Source organism: Ambystoma mexicanum, chromosome 6q, assembly GCF_040938575.1.
Source record: "Ambystoma mexicanum isolate Mex_15411 chromosome 6q, UKY_AmexF1_1, whole genome shotgun sequence".
Taxonomy (NCBI): Eukaryota; Metazoa; Chordata; class Amphibia; order Caudata; family Ambystomatidae; genus Ambystoma; species Ambystoma mexicanum.
Window position 1 is genome coordinate 191605577 of NC_090937.1, and position 19134 is coordinate 191624710.

Here is a 19134-nt window from a genome sequence, read left to right on the forward strand (position 1 = left end):
AAAACAGCTTTAATTGAGAAGGCCAAATTTACGATGTGAATCTAAGCACCAAATGGCAGCCTTAGCGCCTCGGCAGCAAATACACATCATCATGATGTGTTATGTTTTATCAATGTGCATAGACTTTTTTTTAACAGATGGGCCAGTGAAGACCTCTCCCCTTTTGGCCTCAAATAACCCTACTCCCTTCAGACACTCAAACATATAATCCGTCCATCACTCGTTATGGAGCGGCTAATTATGTAATGGTCCTATTGCATGTCAAAGTATTAAAAGCTTGTGTTGCGGGGGGCGTGACCTGGAGCCGACTCGACAGAAATGCTTCTCTGAGAGCTCCCGTCCGGCCCAATGCGCCTTTGCAGATAATGTCCATTTTTCCCCTCCGTTTTCACCTGTAATTCAATCTACAGGCGGGGGAACCCCCCTAGCACCCATCGACCGAGTGTGTCCCTGCTTTAGCCTGAAACTACTGCAGAAATCCTTTCAACCGCCTCGGGGCCCACTCAGCGGAGGGATGGCCGTCGCAGCTGCGAGCATTCGGATGTAGCCCAGGAGGGGGCAGTGCGGACACAGAAGCCCTGCCGATCGGCAACCGCACATGACGAACCGGTGTTTCCTGCTCGCCTCCCGCGGCTGAGACCCGCCGCCTCCGGACCCTGCATCCTGCCTCCCCAGCCAGCATTGCCCTAAGCAGCGGTGCCAAAGTTGCCAACACTGCTCAGCCCTTCGCTTGCCGGGACGCGGCCACTGTCCAGACTCTGCTTCGCCGGGCCCCGGAGTCGAGCGGCCCAGCTTGGTGCGCTCCCGGGCCTCAGCCTACATACGGCCCACAGCATAAATCCTCCAACCTCCCGGCAGCCCCAGCGAACGCTAGCGGCCCAGCGTTAGCCAGCGGCACCCCGACGGGAGTGCTCTCCATCCACGCCCGCATCGGATCTCCACATCGGGCGGAGGAGCAGCCGCCTCTCCCCCTTCACCCGCCTGCCGGGACGCAACAACTGGTCTGTCCCCCCCCCCCCCGAGTCCGGAGTCAAGTGGCGCTGCAAGCCGCATACCCAGCACGGCCACCTGCTTGTGGCCCACCTCGGGGGGGCCAGCGGTTGCTCCCCAACACCACCTGAAGCCAGCCGTCCATCAAGCCCGCACTCCCTGAACAACCTCACAAGACTACACAGGATCCCCTGAGGCTCCGACCCGCGGGCCTCCCTCTTTACACCCGGGGCACTGTGCGGGTGAGGGGCTGGATCACCGTGCCGCAGCCCGCCCGTCCTGGAACGACGCCCCGGGGCCTGGGACCCGCGCTGCAGACCCCGCAGTTTTTGCGCTTCTGGGCCCGGCGGCCATCTTGCGGATCCCCTCGGAACCCGGATCACTCACCACTGCAGCAGGGCCTCCTGCCCACCTCACATCATCACGAAAGCTCACCTGGATCCTCCTCCCCCCAGCCGCCCGGGTCAGCACGCCCATCACATCAAGCTGAGGCCTGGATTCGCACCCCAACTCCGGGGCTCCTCGCCCCCTCCCCTCATCGGCCTGCTACCACCATATATCTTCTGACCCCCGTTCCTGGCACACCGCTCCACAGACCTGCAGGGGTTGCTACCCCCACTACCTATCCAAGTTACTCCGGGTTACAGGAAGTGCCCGGATCCTCTACAGCTGCACAGCGACCCCCCAACATCGGGGTCGGGAGGTGAGGAGTCGGGGTCGGGAGCGGGAGTGCGGACTACTTGCGCCAGGGGTGCGGCGGGGAGAGGCCCCACGGACTCGCCGTCCCAACCCCTCGAGCCCCACATCGGCAGATCCCTCCTGATCTATCCTGGACACAGGCGCAGCCACTGCCCCAACTTCAGCTTCCTCACGCTTCCAGGACCCCCCCCAAAAAATCCTTAGACTGATCCCTCCTGCCTCAGGCGACTCCCGCCTCTGGACTCGGAGTCCCAGCCCCAGAACCTCCCGGAAATCACACAGCTCCCACTGTCTTACCCACACCGAAGAGCTGCCACTCTCCCCAATCTTCCACAACAATGTCTAAAAGCGCGAAGACACCCAAACAATCGGACATTGTCACCCTCATGAAATCCGCAGCTGTTGAAAGAGCCAAGAAAGCCGACCTGCCGGGGGATACTAACAAAATTAGTGCCCCACCAGCTGCAGAAGCAGATTCCACTCCGTCACAAGCTGCAACTAAAGCTGATCTGCAAGACCTACTAGCGGCCCTAACCAGGGAAATCCAAAAAAGCTCTGAGGAAATCACCAAGAAAATAAACACTCTGGACAAAAGAATGGGGGAAGTGGAGCATCAGACTGCCGAAGTTGAATCCTAAATCTGTGACCAAAGATTCGAAGATGAACATAACAAGGACAGTATAGCCGCCCTCGAAGCTAGATGCAACATCCTTGACGCAAAACAGGAGGATCTGGAAAACCGATCAAGGAGGAACAACATCAGAGTCCGAGGGATCCCAACCACTATCCCGGAATCAGACCTGAAAGCTTACATATCGGACCTCTTTCGACTTTATCATCACCCTCCCAGACAACTCCCCACTAGAATTGGACCGAGTGCACAGAACCACTTCAAGGAATACTTCCACACTCCACCCAGATGTTTTGGCCAGAATGAACTTTTTTCAGATAAAGGAGGACATTATGCGAGAAGCAAGGCAAATGAGACAGATCACCTTCCGAGAGTCCATGATCTCACTCTACCAAGATCTAGCGAGCGCAACACTCTTGAAACGGAAAGCTATGCGGCCCTTGACAACCTGGCTACAAGAGAAGAAAATCCCATACCACTGGGGTTTTCCCACCTCAGTGAAATTTAAATGGGATGGAGCACAGAGGCAAATACAGTCGTTGAGAGAAGCAGAAAAACTCATGGGCATAAACAATACCGTCCCCAGCGACGAACCTGAAGTACCAGTTCGCCCCCCCCAGGACGATTCCCCTGGAGGGTCATGGTCCAAGCCCAGCAGACGACGCAGACTCAGGGGCCCCCCGAAAAAAGACGGCGATAGGGGCTGAGCATGCGACAGCAGATTCCCGGTCCAGGAGGCGATGGACCCCTCATGCAGCGTTCACCCAAGAACAAATGAGGCCCCTCTGGAGCTAACACAAGCAACTCACATGCACCTATACAGAGGCGTGCCCTCCGGCGAGCTTCCACACGGTTCGTCTCGGCGGCCCAGTTGGCCACACAGAGCGCATTGGTGCCACAAGTTCCCCAGTGGCAGTAGGTAGACGTTCCCTCTACCAGTTCAACGTTGGGAAAGGAGTAAAGATAAAGAAAGAATTATTAAACTTACAGGATTGTACTATTCATCACGATTATTCACCGTCATCCAAGGACTCTGCAACACAACATGCAACAACATACGAAAACAAACCCACAATTCATCACACTCTTCAGGCCTTATCCAAAACCCACAGATCAACCTGGGAGATTGCAGTAGCAGAATAAATCACAGCAATCCGCTCGGACTCCCTAAAAAGAACCGTGAATATATGGGACCCATTCTTGGACTATGCGGCCATATACCCAACCCTCACCAGGAGACCTCCACTTACTAGATGGCTCCAATGCAGCTCCCTCTACTAATCTGCGACCGAACCCCGAACACACCGGAACAGAGGGAACATGTACCCAGAACTTTTCCACCTAATCGCCACATCCAGGAACCACCCACCATCTCCTTCACCCTCCAACTCACATTAGACTACAAAGGCACTAATTAATGTTTAAATTGAAATATATTGCATTGTTGCATGTAACACTCTATCTGTAAGATCAATAAAATGTTGTTATGAAAAAAAAAAGCTTGTGTTGCGGGGGACTGTCTATTTAAAACAGCCCTCCCGAGAGAGCGTCTGATAGGAAGTGATGCAGAGGGGACAGGGGTGAGAGGGAGCAGTAAGGGAAGCTGAGTCAGTTAAGTTTGTTTGGAAGGGGAATAAAGAAGCCGTTCCTCCTTACACTGGTGTCCGTCTTTCCTTTATGCGGCCTTGCATGCCAACATTTGGCGACGAGGAACACTCCCTCACCAGCGGTCCTCCTTTGCTGCGCGAGACAGCGATCCCGCTGTTCTCTCTCCATTTGGCGACGAGGAACACTCCCTCCTTTGTTCAAACTACGCATCTATCCCACGCATGCAAAGGCAATGCTACCGGTGTGGAATGGCTTTTCCCCATGCCGGATCATGCCCTGCACTCACTCAAAAGTGTGGAAACTGTGGCAGGGAAGGCCATTTTCAATCTGTCTGCAGAGAGGGCAGACCTTTTCACACACCACAGACAACCTCATCTCCGCAGTACTGATCGCTCTAAAGGGCACCTCCAAGACAATCGTACCATGTACGCCCGTATCAACAAGGACCAAGGAGGTATGTGAGAGTAGTAGAAGAACATTATCCGGAGGATGAAACCCAAGAATATGAGCCACCAGAACTAAGCCCACGAATTTGTGATGAATATGACAGCCCACCTCCATCACGACCAAGCTTCCAGGCTATGTCACAAGTTGGTCAAGACAATGAGAGTGATCACTATGACCTGTACGCACAAGACAAATTTGTGAACGTCATCATGGACGAGGATGAGGCACAAGAAGCACCAAGAATGCTGGTAGACATCTGTGACAAATGGTTCTGTTTCCTCATTGACTCAGGGGCCACAGTAAACATTATGGGGGAAAAAAAATTCCAACAACTCCAAAACAAACCCTTTCTATCGCAGACGACCTCCAGGATATTCCAGTGGGGTGCCGAAACTCCTTTACACAGCGTTGGGTCTTTCAAAAGACAGCTCATCCATGGTGACAAGTCAACCACCACCACAATACATGTAACAGGAGCCCGACCAAAGGGCGATGCTGGTTCAGCTACAAAACGGCTTCTTGCCTGGGCCTAATCAACATACATGTACAGGAAGGCGACACCATCAGCTCGACAGCACCCCAATGCGGAACCCAAAGACACATATACAACATGGATTAGACTCCACTCAGGACCCCAACCATCACGAAGGATGACATCCTAAAGGAATTTCCACGTCTATGTCAAGGCCTCGGTAAAATGAAGGGCCCACCGGTCAAGTTACATATTGACCCGGCGGTTCGCCCGGTCCCACAACACCCGCACAGAGTTGGGTTCCACCTCCAAGAAGCGGTCTCAAAGGAACTCAATCAACTCCTACGGGATGACATCATCGAACCGGCCACGGGACCGACACCATGGGTTGCTCCACTTGTGATTGTCACGAAAGAAGGAGGCCGCCTATGACTGTGCGTTGACATGAGGGTGACCAACACAGCCATCCAAAGGGAACGTTATCCAGGACCCAAGATCGAAGACATGATCGTTCAACTAAACAAAGCTGTTCTCTTTTCAAAGTTAGATCTGAACCAAGGGTATCACCAGCTGGTACTACAAATCCGATTCACGAACAATTACCACTTTTGCATCCCATGATGGACTATTTCGTTATAAACGACTAAACTTTGGTATATCGTCAGCAGCTGAAATCTTTCATGAAACCACCAGGCAGATCATACGACCTATTAAAGGGACCTGGAACTATAGCGATGACATCCTTGTGTTCGGGAAGACTTGCAAAGAACATGATGAGGCACTCCTCGCCCGGTACATACCCACTTTGCCACCGTCACTGAACCCCTAAGATGCCTATTACAAAAAGAAGCCCCGTTTGACTGGACAGATGGATGTCAAAGTGCTTTTGACACCATTTAAAAAGCTCTTCCCGAAGCCCGGAAACTCGCCTACTTTGACCCCGACTGGCACACTGAAATTGTCGTAGATGCCAGCCCGGTGGGCCTAGGGGCCATCCTTGCACAGACCAGCGCCCGGATACCTACCCGAGGCATGTAGTAGCATACGCCAGTAGGGCATTGGCTCCCCCTGAATCAGCGTACTCCCAGGAGGAGAATGAAAGCCTGGTGGCCATCTGGGCCTGTGAACACTTTCACAACTTTGTGATCAGAAAGAAATTCACACGCATCACGGACCATAAGGTACTACTATCCCTCTTTGGGAATCTAAGAACAAAAATGCCCCCCAGAATCGACCGATGGGGTATTTGCCTGCAAGAATATGATTTCAAGATCATTCACCGTCCAGGGGGTGAGAACAACCCCGCTGACTATCTGTCCAGACACCCGACTGGCAAACCAGTCCCTAAACCCAGTGACACCGAATACGTAAGCTAGGTAACAGCCAACGCATTACCCCCTGCCATCTCCATCGTAACCATAGCCTCTGCCTCGGCAGCAGATCCTTCCATGGCCTTAGCCATAAGCCTGATGGAGAACAACAAGTGGAAGGACTTCCGCTGGGCAGTCCAGAGACACCCGGGCGCGTGCAGAGATGAGCTTGAGAGACTCGCCAGGATACACACGGAGCTGGCAGTACAGGACAAATCCATCTTACTGAGGGGATGTCAGCTAGTCATAACAGCGACACTCAGGTCAGATGTCATCAAGACGGCCCACAAAGGACACAGGGGTGCCGAGAGCACAAAAAGACAACTCAGATGCCACGTCTGGTTCCCCTTCATGGACAACATGGTCGACCAGTGGGTGAAGAACTGTACAGCCTGTCAATACACTGAGAAAGCAGAACGCCCAGTGCCGCTCAGAGTGACCAAAATTCCAGACCACCCCTGCAAACGAGTCGCGGTAGACTTCTATGGCCCACTTGAATCGGGAGAGTACTTGTTGCTTTTCATCGACGAACACTCCTGGTTCCCCATCGTAAAGAAGGTGAAATCCACGGTGTTCGCCCATGTAGCCACCAAGTTCAACAAAGTTATCAGCGAATGGGGACACGAGTTTGGAGTGTTTGCAAAGCACATGGGATTTATTCATCAAAGGATCATGCCACGCTGGCCCCAAGCCAACGGGATGGCAGAAAGATTCATGGCATCAATCAAAAAGACGATGCAAAGAGCACGCATCGAGGGATCAGACCCCCACTAAGCGCTGTGTAGAATGCTAAGAGACTACCGGAACACACCCCATGAGGCCACTAACAAAACCCCAGCTGAACTCATGATGAAATACCAAGTCAGAACCGGAATTGTCAACAACCCAATAACGCGGCCTAAACCGGATCGAGAGGTCATTCGAAAGGACGCTGAACGAAAGGAGAAAGTCAGAATACAGACAGACAGAAGAAGGAGAGCCCAAACAAAGGTGTTCCAAGTAGGAGATGAAGTCTGGGTCCAACAAAATGTGAACGAGAAAATGGACTCACAGTTACCGGAGCCGCTACAAGTTGTGGCCGTAAAAAGGGACAATGATAATGGCAGCAAATGATGTAAAGGAGGTGGCCAGGAACAGTTCGCTATTCAAGCATGTCATGAGATGAGAGGAAGAGAGACCTCCGCCTGTCGACCCAGACCCAGAACAATATGACGTACAGGACAAGGAGTGGGTTCCCCTCGAACCGCAGGTTCTACGTCAGTTGGACCCACTTGGCAATACTGACAGTGGCTCAAGTCAAGAGCCACGAGGACAACCCCAGAGGGTCATCAAGAGGCCCCCAAGACTAGTAGAAGAGTGTTAAGACACAGTTAAAGAAGTTCAAGTTAAATTCCTTGCAAGGACATTTGTCCGGGGGTGTTGTTGCAGGGGACTGTCTCTTTAAGACAGCCCACCTGAGAGAGCGTCATGATAGGAAGTGACGCAGAGGGGACAGGGGTGAGAGGGAGGAGTAAGGAAAGTTGAGTCAGTTAAGTTTAGAAGGGGAATAAAGAAGTCGTTCCTCCTTACGCTGGTGTCCGTCTTTCCTTCATTCAGCCTTGCATGGCAACAGCTTGCATGCAGCACACAGACAAGAGAGGGCGTTAACATTTTCAGATGCTTTTAAAATCCCACTAGGTGACCCCTCCCCCTTTGAGTGACATGGAGTCTTGCCTCATCACTAACATTCCCTCGCACTCCACTCAGGGGCCTTGTGGGTGTAGTGCTTCAGGTCAGTGGGCATCACTGCTACTAGCGGCATCCGCCAAGGCCTCCCTTCTCTCTCAGTCAGGTGCGGCCACCGGCGGCATTGTGCTTGCAGGTGAGCATGGAGTAAGGGTAAATTGCGGGTGACACAACTGCCAAATGGGAATGAGTTGGAGTTTCCATACTGCTTGGAATACTCTTAGGGACCAATTCACAAAAGGTTGCGCCTTCCTTTGTGAGATAGGTGTTCTAACTCTAGCCAATTAATACAATGGCGTTAATTCCTAAACAGAATCACTACATGCACAAACTACTTTGAGCTTGGAGCTTCCACCAAAAGAAAAATGTGCATTTGGGGGGTTAAGTTGCAGTGCAATTATTCCATCTCTGCGTGCATTGATTGATTCAAAGAGGAGTGCAATATCATAAATTCAGACGCAGAGAGGAGAGCCATTTTTCCACTTATTTACTCTGTCCCTCCTGCACTCACAATACTTTTCTGATGTGCTTCCGTTACGTCACTCCTCCGCTCTCGACTTCCTAGACCTTCCCATTTGATAATGTAAACTGGTCTTGAAGTCTCTAGATATGACATCCTTCCCCAGACTTTCCTCACAAGCTCTTCAGTCCAATTTTTTCAATTCATCTGACAGGTCTTTTTTCATGCAACGAGGCTGACGTTTGGATAGGGCTATTCCATGCATGTTTGGGCATTCCAAGTGAAGGGAATTTCAGGTGCTAAGACATTTTCTAAGAGTTCTCTATTAACAAGTATCCTTCTGTTTGAGCAGTGTCTCACAGGCAGGATGAATAATCATTGTGATGAATCTAGCAATGTCATTGCTCCCTCTCCGGGCAAACTCACTTACCGTATCTGATCCCGACCCTGGAAATGGCTGCCTGAGGGAGGACCATATGGGGGGAAGACAACCCTCATGAGAGGGAAGGAGACTCACTGGCAGGAACATGGTATCCACCATTCCACTCAGGGTATGACACCCACCCTTTGAAATCCCAAACCTGTATGGCATATTGTGACATAGATCCAGTCCATTCACTTTGCACTGACAGTAGGGCTCTTTCCTATACTTTTTGCAAAACAACTGAGATGAGGAAGAGCACGAGAGTAATGCATAGCACTAAAGCTGCAGAACTAGAGACTCGTTCTAGTGGTTGGATGGATCCAATAGGTGCTAGTACATTAAAAACCCTGGCACTGCAAGGAAGATAGAGATCCACTATACCCTACGCGGGTCGGGAAGTGAGGAGGAAGCCAGCTGCAGAATGGGACACAAAAGCTCCTACTAGCGCCACCACGAAAAGCTCTAAGGTCAAAGGTATGCTGTACCGAGGCCTGCAGCAAAAGAAGCGGTGGAGAGGAGGCCAAGACACAGCGAGTACTGGGCAGCAGATGCGACATGAGCAGGAGGAGGATGTGCCCCGCTGGAGAAACCGAAGACTGCAGAGAACGCTGAAGCAGCCACAAGACACCAGTGAGCGCAGAGAGGGTAATTGGGACATCCGGGTGCTTTGCAGCGTATACCACACACTGAGGAAAGACAGAGACAACATTCACATGGCGAACCAGAGCAAGGAAGCTGGGACACTGAGTACATTACAGAATGAAACAGATGAAAGGGGGTTGAAGACCCATTGGATGAATGAGTCCAACTATTACGTGTGGAGGAAGCCCTGGCAGGAGAGCATATTGGGCAACCTGTTGCAAGTCTGGGACCCGCACCCAATTATAAAGTGAACATTGTGAAAGTCCTGGCAGGAGAGTATAACAGGTAATGTGATTGTGAGTCTGGGAGCCGCACCCCATTATAAAGTGAACATTGTGAAAGTCCTGGTAGGAGAGTATACCAGGTAATGTGATTGCGAGTCTGGGACCCACACCTAATTGCGAATGAACTATAAGAATCAAGAAGAGGAAAGACAGTTCTTGAATGTGTGAAGTCCAGGGGAAGGGAACCATAACCCCTGGACTGGTAGGTTGAAGGAATTGTGAGAATTAAGGAGAGATAGAGAACCCCTTGAGAGTGTGCAATCCAGGGGAAGGGAGACATACCCCCTGGACTGAAAAATTGGATATTCTGCGAAAAAGAACTCTGAATGTGAAATTGTGCTAGTTGAGAAAAACCAGAGGGTTTTTCACAACCTAGTCCCCATGGATCTACTCAGGTGGACAGGTAAAGGCCATCGCTTTTGGATCCCAACCCTGTGGGCGAACAAGTGAGGGAGGATCATCTGGGTAGGGAGTCCTTGGGGAGTGGGGGAGAAGCACCAAATGATGAGACATTGTATCCCCCTTTTTCCACAACCCATCGAATCCTATCCATGTTTACTTTACGAGACACTACAACTCCTATAATTCCGCCCCACTTTGTCTTGACAAAAGTACTGCACCAAGGAAGATGAGGAATGTGGTCAGAAGGATTACGTTCCTTAACTTGCATTGGTCCTGTCCCTGTAATGATGCCAGGCAGAGTCGGGCACGTAGCTCCAATAAAGTACACTTGCCATTTATTAAGTCTCCCAGTGAAAATAAAAGGTGGCATGCACAGACACACTTTGAGAGAGGCTGGGTACAAGAAGGAACAGCTGTTACGAGGCCGATGCAAATCAGGCTGTGGGAGTTGGAAGGCCAATTGGCTGATGAACAAGTGAGAGGATGGAGAGAAAGCCAGGCAAGAATTCCAAGCTTTCGGGAAGCCGTGAGTGTTCGAAAAGCAGAGCCAAGTGAGCGGAGTAAAGAAACCTTCAACATGCCAGATAACGGCCCGCGCCTCTCCCGGGTGATTGGTGGAGTTGGGCAGGAGCATAGAAGGCACTGGTAACAGCCTTGAGCTGCAGGAAAAAGATGAAAGACATTAATTTAACATAACCAGTGAGTTATCGAGCACAAGAAAAGTCTGGTTGATGTTAAAGGGAAAGTAACTGTAATTTGAAAGTTGAAGGTTGCGTGTGTCTCGATAAAACACAAATGATGAGAGCAATTGTTAAAAAAAAGGATACAGAGTAGCAGAGTGATCCTACGAGAGGAAGTCACACATTCGAAAGTCTCTGTGAAATGTTATGAACCTTTGAAAGATATTACAAGGGGAGATCAAAGGAAAGAAAGTTAAATAAGAGGAAGATGAAATATGTGAAATGTGAAACACGCCAAGAGGGCTAAAGTAAAACATGCAAGAGGGCAAAAGTAAAATATAAAGATTTTTGGAAAAGGCCAAGAACGCAAGTGAAAAAGTATAAGAACTACAAGTACCATGAGGTATTTGTGCTGCAAGAGAAGGTTGTGAATTGAAGGAATATGGAAAGAGAGGTCGAAGTGGTCATGCAGAGGTCCATGTAAATTCCTTGCCGTTTTGAAAGTCTTCGACAGTGAAAGATCTTTGATAAAAGGTGGGGACAGGAACCCCCACGAAGAACAAGACAGGCTCAAGCCGGCAGAGGCAAGCCTGTGCAGAACTGTAAGAAATGGTCTGATAAAGTGAAACCAGACAGGTTCGAGTGTGACAGAGTGAATCCTGTGCAGAATTGTGAGAAATTGAGAGCAGATGAACTGAGTATTGATGACAAGGCACGTGAACCCTAAGGAAGTGATTGAATTACCAGAAATTGAAAGCCTAAGATTGAACTGTTGAACTGTACCAGTAAGCCAAAGTGTGGAAGACTGATAGAACTGTGCCAGCCACCTATCCTTTGATTGCTAAAATACTCTCTAGACCCCATGCAATTGAACATGGGGAAGGGAGTAGGTGCTGAAGCCATTCTGGCATTTCTTTTTGACACACTATTTTCAATTTTGTATTCCCTTACACCTTTGTTATCTTGATAAGGAGGGCAAGGTTAGGCTTTCTTAGTATAGACCTTTTTATTTTGATCACACTAACTTGGACGTCTTTGCTATTGTTTAATGCTCGAGATTACTCCCATTTTACAGATAGGGCAAGTTAGGAATTATTCCATCCCAAGGAAATTCATAAATAAAAGGTTTTTGAAAGTTGTATCCATTGTGTTTGTGTCTACTGCTCGATACCATGCCTTCCTCACATAGTCAAGGAGAGAAAGAAAAAACACTTGAGTCTATGAGATCTATGGGAGATAAGGTGAAATGATTTCGAGTCTGGGAACCGCACCCAAATATATAATAGATGGTGAAAGTAAATACATTCTTAAATGTGTGAAAACCAGTGGAAAAGGGAGTCATAACCCCTGGGCTAGAAAATAGCTTTCTGTGCAAAAGGAGCCCAAGGGAAGAATCACACCCCTTGAACTATTGTGTTTGTAAACTATAAAGTATCTCAAGAACTCAGTGGAAGATAAATACCTCCCGATTATTGAGAATTCAAACTTTAAAGAACCCGAGAAACTCAGGGGAAGGGGACTCCCCCCTAAGGATTGTGGAACCTTGTGGAACTTTGATTATTTGTTTATTTTTGCACCTTTTGGAACTTTGTGTTGGAACATTGGAAAAAGCTAACTACAGATGGCCAGTTGAAAGGCTCTGGGGGGCATTCCGAGTTGTGCGGTAAGGGTTTACTGGCACCGGTAAGGATGCTGGTGCCGGTAAACCCTTACCACCCTATTCCGAGGCCCCTTAGCGGGTCCCACTAGGAACGGCTGGTTTAACCAGCCGTTCTTAGTGGGACCCATTAAAGGACCTTGGAGCTAATAATGGGCCCGCAATTTGCGGGCCTGTTATTAGCGCCTTCCCCATTCCCATTGAGCCCTATGCGGGCTCCAATGGGAATGGGGAATGGTATTTAGCATGGGGACTTACCGGGTCCGCATAGGTCGGAATGTCCCGGTAAGTCCCCATTCCGCCTACCCGGACCCGAGTTTGGAGGCAGCCATGGTGCTATGACCCCCATATCCCTTTGCACCTTATTTTGAGTTTAACATGTAAAGGTTAGGATTTTGGACAAAGGACGGAGATCTCTTTATTTTTGGACATTCTGACATCGACATCTTAGTTATGCTTAGGCATGGAAACCCCTTGTAGTGATAGAGCGAGATAGGTCTTTCGCTAACTCTCCTTTTTCTCTAATAAAAGTCTTAACAAACACCAGAATAATTCCTATGTCCGAATCGTACTCCTGATTCATTACATCATCCACCTGTCTGAAGAAGAATGGGTTTCCCATGATTTTCTTATGTTGGGAATATTGGACCACATATAGTCTGCAAATAGTTGGCAGTCAGTCAAAAATACCTTATTTTGGCTGAACGCCATAAAAGCCAGATACAATAAAATATAAAACATACTAAAACGTTATACAACTTGTTTGGCAATAATAAGACGGACACATACAGCAATACATTTGAGAGCACAGACATTCTGAAACATAAATGTACAAAAATGCTTTCAAATACTTAAGTATTGTTTCACAATAATGAAACAACAAATAAAACAATACATTCAAGAACATCGATATTCTGGAAGTTATAAAGTGCAAATGCATTATAAACCCGACATTGAAATTCCACCTACACCTCACAATTATACTTTACTCCACATTAAGGAGATATGAAAAGAAAATACAACATTCTAGGTCTAGGATGCCATCAGTCAACTCAGTCATGGAATCTCTCAAGATTAGAGCTTCACAAGTGCTGTTCTTTTTAGCTATGATCTACAAACGTATTTTGCTACTGCAAACACGTTAACAGCATCATCAGACCTTCTGCAAAATGTCATAGCTACACGTATTGATCGGATGGCAAACTGAATTAATTTTGGATCAGGTACAACTTTCTATAATAAAGATACAAGGGACATACCAGGAGGAAATGCTCAAGCGGCTCAATTTTGTCCCGACAATATGGACACTTATTTGATTCAGTAGCTTTCCATTTATTTTGTAGTGCTGCCACAGGCAAAATACTGAACCCCAACTTGGTGTGTAACGAACGCATTAACCTAGGCTTCATACCATCGAGGTATGGTTCATAGCCCCTTCTGTTCTTATTCTCCCAATACATTGACAGGTGTGAGGAATCCTGCGGATCCCTCACTGAAACCCGGCCTAAAGTCTCCTACAAGGTGACCAGAGGAAGGCAGACGTTTCCTGATCCCACCCTGGGGGAGGTGTACTGCGGGATGATCACCTTGGAGGAGACAGGGCCTAGGGTGGTGAAGGAATTCCATGGGATAAGACACAGTAGATTTCCTCTGACAGAGAGACTGTTACCAATGTACCAAAGGAGGTCATAGCTTATTGTCACTGTACTGTCTCTCAACCTTATATGAGACCTAAGGGTGTGTACTCTAATATTATACATTCAGAGCACATTATATCAAAAGCAAAACCATTATTGATGTCCCAAACTAAATGCCCTCCTCAATACCAAACGCGCAAGGTAAAGGATCATGGAAAGGTTGTCATCTTTACACCATTTTTCTCTGTGGAAGTTTAACCTCACAGCTCCTCTGTTACAAATGTTAAGGGAATAACATCTACCTTTAAAAGAATGTAGAAGTTGAAAAACCTAACTTTTGTAGAACAAACTACAAATCCCAGAATCCTAGAGGGACACAGACAAAGAAGAGGGCTGAAGAGGCATGCAGATGCAGTAGTCAGGCAATTAGGAATGGTAACCATTGCATGAGTCAGGCAATTGAAGCTAATGGCTCACACCTGAAACCTACTACACAGGTTTGGAGGCATGAAAGGCCCCAGCAAGAAAGTAGGAGTGGAAGGAGCTGGACTGCGGCCTGGAAGGCTGGCTGTACTAGCAGCAGTAGAGGAGAAGCACAAGGCTTGCAAGAGAAAGTGGCAGAATAGAAGGGATACCAGACCCGGGGGACAGCAGATTTCACCTGAAAGCTCTGAGAGAGTCCTTTTCTGTCAAACTCTCAATTGCAGAGATTGCGCCATGTGAGCCATGTTGCAATGATTGCCTACTCTGAGAAGGGCAGGAGACTAAGGCCAGAAGCAGAAGGCAAGCCAATGCTCTCGGGAGAAAAGTAAACTCCCACATCAGGTGCCCGGACCGAAGATACCCATGCTGGAGAGGGGTGTGGCTCCTCAGCAAGCCACAAGTAGAAGAAGAAGTAGAGGAAGTCAGGGAAGCAGTGCGACCCACACGACCAGTGCCACTGAAGCTGGTGAGTGAAGTACAGCATTCAGGTGCACTACTCTGGCTTTGCCGGTAACAGTAACCAGCTCCTTATTGACTCGCATTGGAGTTAATGCAAGGAAAAGCTGTTCGTAATAGCAGAAGTCTCCCCATCAATGGAATTGCAACACTCACATATAAAGCAGAAGATCAGTGTGCGCGTGAGAAGCTAAAGCACTTGAAACCCCATTGTTGGTGTGTCTAAGACTGCTGTATAACAAAATGGTTGTGTGTCTCTAATTAAGCTGAGAAAACGCTTCGTAAATATTACTGAATACCGAACCTTGGTTGTGTACGAGTTACAAGTAGCAGAGTGAAAACTATAACACAAAGAGATTGCGTGGGCCTAATTACAATTCCTTGAAGGAAGTCTGAACTTCATTCTTTACCAGTATATGGGAGCGCAAGGTTTTATACAACTTCAAACCTTAGGAACTCTTTGAAAGAAAGGTCACTTATGCCCTATTGTGTTTTCACCTCGAAGACTGAACTCTAAACTGTATCCAGAATTGACATTCATTCTATTTAAAGAAGTAAAGAGTCTAAAAGCTTTGAAAAGAATACCAAGCATTACCAAATTCAGTAGACCTCCCCCTTTCAGACTGGAACCTGTTTTGCTGAGGAGTAAAGGACCATCTAACTGTCTTGTAAAGTTGTTAACAGTCCAGTGGCATAAGAAACAAGTACCCCATTGTCACCTGAAGCTGCGAGAGTAGCACTTAAGATTCTGGGTCATTTCTAGGGTTGATACCTGGTTGAAAGTTGGGAACAAAGATGGGGAAGGGGAGGCACATGCTTGTGAAGAGTATCCTGAAGTAGAAGACAACCTGTGGTGCAACAGACTGCTGAAGCTAAAAGGGATAGAGTCTTGTGAGCAGAAGCAGGTTGTTCTTGTGGTAGTTAGCCAGACTGAACAGGCAAAGAGCTGCCTCTTTTAACAAAACCATGAAAAGAAAGAGTGCCTTGCCTACCTGAAGAGGTTGAATGTCTAGTTAAAATCTACCTTATAATGTCCAAGTACTGAAGCAGTAAAAGTTACACTTGAACACTGGTGGTGCATATAACTGTCAGCAGATGTCACATTGACATGGTTGAAGCAACATGGTTGAAGCTATCAAGTACTGTGGGACAAAGGTGACTGTTTCATTGTACCCACAGTAGAAGTGTGGTTGTTGGAAATAGAAGCAGCAGCCCAGTTTTAATATTGTTTCTTATATTGTGTTCTTTTTTATAATTTTCTTTGTATATTGGTTGCTTAGTGTGGGTGCGAGTTTACCCATGCTAGAGAATTTCCCCTTAGCCTTTAGACTAGGTAGGGACTTCCTCTGTAGAGTAGGGCAAGCAAGGTATTTTCTCACTATATTTTCTTTAATAAAATGGCACATTTTGATAAATCTACAAGCAGTTGTCCACCTCGCATTACTGACCCCTCACACAGAGCAGCAGAGGTAAATATCATTCTCATCAAGTCGTGCCCTCTTTTCTGCCAAATCTCTTTTAAAAGCGTGTTTAACACTGTCTATGGTATGGGCAGGAAACATCCAAAGATCACTGTGCCCCATTTCGAACAGCAATCTTTTCACATGCAAAAACCACCTCGGAAATACTGGTGTTTGGGAACTCAAGAACGACTCAAACTGCAAATGCGACAAAGTACGTGTGGAAACTAGATCAAGTACAGCTAAAGGTTTAAAAAAAAGTGAAGTACCTAGGTATGATACTGAATTCTAGTATCTGTGATGAGTCCTGGGTAGTAGAATCCAAGAGGAAAGGTGGCCAGCTAGCTTGTCAGGGTCTAGTGATACACAGAAAGTTTGGGCGTTTTTCGATGTACCCCCTGCGTAACTTTTATGAACAGAAAGCGGTACCTATCCTGATTTACAGTGCGGAAAATGCGTTTGGATGTTCGTCAAAGCATTGGGCATCCTTGGATCACATGTTCTGGACGAAAGTGTTAAGTTTACCGATTGGGGTATCGACTGCTTGTATAAGATACGAACTTGCGTTAATATCATTGCATGCTCGAGTCAGCTGGAATCAGCTAACCTTATTTCGGAAATCCAGAATAGAGGAAGGAATCTTGCAATTCAAGATATTACACCAGGCTTCAGCAAAAGGGTGTGACATTCTATCTCAGTGGGTGAAACGTTGTGAAGATCTGTTGGCTCTATATAACATCAGTATCGAAATTCTTCTAGCAAATCCAACGGCAACAAAGGAGAAGCTCTGGCGTGCCGACTGGATTTCCACATGTAGTGAGCGAAAGTCGGCTAGCGCCATGAAAGACTCTCCGGTCGAAGCAAGAGCCTTCAACGTGCCTCAAAAGTATTTGAATTGCTCTCTAAACTCGAAAGCAAGAAGACTGTTTATGTTATTCCGGTTAAATGCCTTCAAAACAAAGGAGAGGACCAGTCATTGGCCATGTAATGTAGGTGCTAATTCCACCTGTCGCCTTTGCGAAAAAGATCTGGAGTCACTTAAGCATCTTGTGCTTTTCTGTCCAGCACTAAAAGACATAAGATCAATTCATATGAGACAGTGGTATAATGTCCATCAGTCCATAGGTGCGGAGGAATCATGGCAGATTATGTGTAATGGTTTGGATATGAAATTAATATTGCCCCTGACTTCCTTCTTGGCAGTAATTGAAGAGAGACTAAATGCTCTTGATAGGCTGTGAGCTAAAGAGGTTGGGTAAAGCCATGTTTGACTCAGTGACCTTAGGTGTTATCTGAGTATGCTGGCATAAGAGGTCACTGGAAGGAAGTAGGATAATGTTGGAATTATGATTTTGTTTAAATGTTGTGTTAAATGTTTGTCTTATGTGTTTGTTGTAATATTTTAAAGGTTTGATCTAAAAACCAATAAAATAAAAAATAAAAATAAAAAACACCTCAAAGACAACACTCCAGCTTGCCCCATGATATCTGTGATAACCTCTCTAAACTTATAGAATTCAGCCCTACTCCATAGTCTTATCCAATATCAAATTGGAGTAAGGGCTGCAATCCTGTCTCCTTGTGGATCAAGGTTGTGGAATCCCCAGAAGGAAGCCCTAGGTTCTTTAAAAAGAAAACACATTTTCGATGGTGCTGAGCGATGGTGCTGAGCTAACTACAGTGTGAATAGCCGCAGAGCTCGGCTCCATATAAAGCCGCCTGCGTGGCCTTGTACACTTGTAGAAGAGGGGCCATCATACCGTCACCAAAATCATAAGAACACTTGGTAATAGCGCGGCTATGTCTAGAAAGTGACCTTTCGACTCTTGCCATTTGTTTTGTCCCATCTACAAGAGGCTGAGAACGGAACACCCATATAGTCGTAGCACTTTACTTGTACTATTTGCTCATCATTTATGGACAGATTGCATGTGTTTTTTATTTCCTTTTTTTTATATAGATTTGCTCTTACTGATGTTGATTGACAGCCACCTTTTACTGCATAGTTCTGAAAACAATTGTAGTTGTTTTTTTCTGGCTGAATGGCGTTTAAAAAAATTGAAATATCATTGTCTGCAAATAATAACATTGAGGATTTCTCCCCAGCCAGAAAAGGAGCTTCAGTTGGAACATTCAACAATTTGACCATAAATGTATAGCAAGAAATTGGGTGGGAACCAACACACACCCTTGTTGCGTGCCCTTGTGCACCTGAATGGTTTTTGTAGTTTTGCCCCATACCTCACCCAATCACAGCTTTGTTGCCCTCATACAACAATAGTATAGCTGACAAAAGGCAGCACGGTATGTCATAAGCTCTCAGGACTTCCCAGAGTTTGACACAGGGTACAGTGTCAAATGTAGTGTGTAAATCGACAAACAATGGAAACATATTTTTTGTAACCCTCCATACTTTTTACCTACTATTAGTCCTTGTCTAAAACATTGCTCTAGCGTACTGATACCTTCGCTAAACCCTGCTTGGCGGTGATCGATACGATCTAAGGAAGAAACCAATTTATTTAGGTGTCGACCGCTCTTTGCTTGATAACATCGACAATAACTCTTTACTGGACTTATGCTATTCTTTAGAGGGCACAGCCCAGT